Below are 4670 nucleotides of genomic sequence, written 5' to 3' on the forward strand. Positions count from 1 at the left end.
TCGGTAACCAAGACCTGTCTACCGGTAGCCAAAACCTGTTTGCCGGTATCCAAACATAACATCTAGTGTTGACATCAATGACAAAACATCAATGCAACACATAATAAATCCTTCCATAATGCCAATAGGATCATATGGATTCCATTGACTAGCAAGTTTTTTTTTTATGTTGGGTGATTCATAAACCATCAATACGTCAAAGAGCATAAACAAGGATCAAACTATTAAGTCATTCTATACTAGATGGTCAAGAAAAAGGTCATACAATAGAAACGTTTCTAGACATAAATTAATAACCACACCTCAAGGAGCATTATCCAACACAACACCACCACTTTGGGTACATCAATGAACACAAAAACAACAAGGAGGCTTCATATACCCCTTTAGATGTTATCATATTTCTAAATAGATATTCGAAGGGAAAAGAGAGGTCCATATAAAGGATAAACACCACTAATACCAAAGAGATGTCCTTAACAAAATTGCAAGTATTCAAGTTATAAAGGATACACCCCTTCAAGCAAGGAAAAGATCATTGTAAAGGAAAAAACTTACAATGAGGATGAAGGGATATTTATCAAGGATGCATAGCTATGAAAAAGGTAAAGAGAGAGGGGAGGAGATCCTCGTGTAAGGATATTTACCTTCACAAAGAAAGGAGATCCTCACACAAGGATAAATTTTATATACTAAGGAGAAATGGACATCCTTAACAAGAATACTAACCTTCCAAAAAGGAAGAAGAGGGGATTCTTAATGAAGGATGCAAATTTCAATTGAAGGAGTGATCATCAAAAAATATTTACACTTTTGATCACGGATGTTATCCTTATGAAGTATGTGTACCTCCAACCAATGAGGAGATACTCATGATTGACATAAAATTTTATGCAAGATAAGAGATCTTTATAAAATATGCATCTTAACAAATGGAAAGGGGATTTTTATTATTAAGGATTCATGTTTGCAACCTACTCATTCCTTATAGTATATAGGAAAGAGTAATATACATATTCAAGAACCAACATGAATGAAAATGATCCCCCAAAAGAGAATTTAGAAATGCCACATAGTCAAGAACAACATAATAGACACAAACTCTAATAAATCACATGAAAAACTAGATAAAAGAGGAGTTGAATGTCGCTTGTTATAGGAATGGTAAGATTATGAAACAGTTTTCTATCTTCTCTCTTAAAGGCTCTACAATCAATAAAAGTAGGCCATACATGCGATGACAAGTATAAAAAAAGAGTTTTATGTGGTCATCTTGTTGAGATTCATAATATTGTAAAGGTGGGAAAGTGATCAAATGATCACTTAAGAGTATTAATTAGATTTGGTCTTCTCTAGATAAAGGAAAATGGTTATACACTATTTTTGTCTCTTGTGAATGAAATTTATTTTTTATGTTAGGTGGACAATGAAGGAAGGAGTGGAGGCAAAGGAGAACTTGTAGGGAAGCCTATTCCTTTTCTATGGTAATGAGGTGTGGGAACTAGTGGGACCTTTATTCCTTGTTTTATACATTCAAAACCATGTACATTATATCTTTGTTTAGAAAGCATGTTAAATAAAACATTGTAACATGTATGCGACTCTAATGGGAAGGGACTTTCTTCATAAACCTCATTAAAATTAGTTGTATAAGCATATTTTGAAGAATCGAAAAAGTTGAACAAATGAATAATGATTGATCCTTTTGGAAGGATCTAAATCTTTATTAGCATCATTCATGTCCATTTATGCAGTGTTACTACTAAGGGAGTCCTCTTTCATTAGGTTGTCCTTATGATTATGACAATTGTTTGGATGCGAGGAAGTGGTTCTATGATTTAATGTTTCATCTCTACTTAATGTAATATTTGGTGACATTATTTTATGGAAGTGAATGATATCATCTTGTATTGAAATATATTAGTAAGTAAGATAGTCTCTATGAGACGAATGATTATCTTTGTCCATTAATGTTTTACCAAGGATTAAAAATTTCTAAAAATTATTGTTGTTGCATCAAAGTATCCTTATGAACGAGGTAAGTTTTGGGAGGAGAATCATCATATCTCTTCAAAGATTTATCTTCAAATTCAAGAGACATATCATCGATATATATTAATGACATCCTCTTCTTGTGTCAAAATATCCTCATGGGTACGATTAGTTTTAAGAGGATAAGAATGGTTCGTCAAGACTTCATCTATAAAAGGTGAGTAAATTGCTATAAATAGGAAGTGAAGAGGAATTAAGACAAGTGTTAACCACATCAAGCTCTTGCATCACAATTTACTCATGGTTGGGATGAATTTTGAACTATGATCTTCCTTTTCTCTTAGAAGCTACAACCTCTTAGTGTTCTACATTGACTTTCTCCTTCACATTGATGGGTTGTATCTATTTCAAGGAGCAAATCTTATTCTTCTAAAAATCTTTATGAGAATACATAACCTTCTCTAGTACCAATTTGGAGTAAGAAAAGGTGATATAATAATTATACAATAGACAATACCATTTTTTTTTTTTGATTGATTAAAACAAGTTATATAACCTTTGCATTTATGGAGGATTTCATGCCAACTAAGACTACGAGATAGAAACAAAGTAGAATTCTCCAACAAAACATATTTATAGGATATGAGAGAAAATGAGCAGAGATGGAGGGAGTCTCATAAAATTTTAGAAAATGTGGGAACTCATGCTGACAATTTTAACATGTGAAAAAATAATTTCACAATAGTTTAGTTTCTTGAAACAAAATTGTGAAATTTGTTTCTTCAAATGCAATTGTGAACTACAAAACTGACAAGTAAATTTGTAGAGGTTAAACTCCAGTGCGGGAATAGAGTTTATGTGGGTTTTTCATGGACTAAATATTTCATGAGATTTTAATTGAATTCCTTTAGAATAGTGGAAGTGATAAATGCAAAAATGGAAACAAAAAAAGCTACATGAAGAGAATGGGTCCAATTAAAGGTGTCCCACATGGTCCAAATTGTGTTAATATCTCCTCAATTTTTTAAATTGAGTTTTTTATTTTTTTAATATTTTTATTGTTATTTATAGATATAATTTGGTTCATAAATCAGTATTTATTGAAAATTTAAGTGCATCCGTTTATCTTTTTTCATTTTATCATTCATTTATAAGTATAGTTCAGTTCATCATGATCATGTAGTCAATCTAAACAATGGTAATTAATGTTGCTCAAAACAAGATTAAATTCACATACATGTAAAGAAAGACTGATAGTTTCTATTTGTGATCATAATAAAAGTGTTCAATAATTCTATGATTCATGTTTGCATTAAGCATGTTGAATTCCACAATATAGATGAGCATGTGATAAAATAAAGTTTCTAGGGAATGTTGAAAATATAAACTATATTTAATCATACACTCCAACACATTTGTCAAAGAACACATTTGTTTATATATGTTATCTATTTGAACATCTTTGGATCCATAAATTTTAAATATAGAAAATTTATTTATTGTGCTTTGATTTCTACAACTATATATTTTTATTGAATGAATAAATATACAATCAATTTGTATGGATTTGTAAAGTGGAAAATTGAACCCTAGTGACTCCCCACCTAGGAGAGAGAAAGGAAGACACTAGGATGATTTTCACTTGGAGGAACTTTACATTGAAAAGAGGGGCTTGAATCTGCTAGATCCAAATCCAAGGGAAACAAGGATGTGAATACCAAGGGGATTGCAAGGGTCGAAGTGTGATTTGCCCTCTTTTGTAAATGAGAAAGTTGATTTGTTGACTATGTGGGAAAGGGAGATAAAATGAGTGAAATGAGGAGCTACCAGTTCTGGATCACACTGTAACTTCGGATCTGAGATATTTAGACTGATACAGATCTGCCCTGTAAATTTGGAGAAAAGTTGTTGGGACCGTGTTGAAAGTGCACATGTGCGGTCCTCCGAAAAATCCGCGAAACGATTTAAGGGTTTTTCTACCTCTATAAATGAAGTTCAAATATGAAAATACAGCTGTGCACCTACAACCTCCACACATAAAAGAGAGGAAAAGGGGTTGTAGATAGGGGTTTGCCTTAGTCAAACCTTGGTTGAGGAATCAACCTTGAAAGAAAGTAATTGCAAATGCTTGAATGTAAATAATGGAAATGTATACCTTGTAGATATGCAATTTGTTGATGATGAATGCTTTGCTTCTTGAATGAAATCACAAGTGTCACATGTCAAAACCCTAACACACACATGCTTTCCAATGAATGTTGTAATGTTGCTCCAATGGATGATTGAAGAAGACTTGAATGCTTGAATGCTGGATGATGATAATGAAGACCTTCTATCTGAATTCCCATGTTGTGTCTCCCTCCTCCAAGTGAGGGAATTGAATCTCCTTTTATATATGCCTAGAGGATTAATTTTCATCCATTGAAGTCTGACAAAGAGAAGTGAAAACCTCAAAGGGAAAATCATGCATAGGGGACTAGATAGATCCATTTTAGGGCCACCTTAAGGGAGGGGGGGATAGGGGAGCCACGCCCTTGTCTTGCCCTATCTTGGGGCCCAAACAGGATCTAAAGGTGAAAACATGACTTAAACAAGGAGGGGTTCAAGGTGAAAGTGTAGAGAGAAGCCTCAGTTGGGAAGGAAGACGTTGTCACCAAGGTGAGAACCTCAAATATGGT

The sequence above is a fragment of the Cryptomeria japonica genome, chromosome 11 (genome assembly GCF_030272615.1).
Source record: "Cryptomeria japonica chromosome 11, Sugi_1.0, whole genome shotgun sequence".
NCBI lineage: Eukaryota > Viridiplantae > Streptophyta > Pinopsida > Cupressales > Cupressaceae > Cryptomeria > Cryptomeria japonica.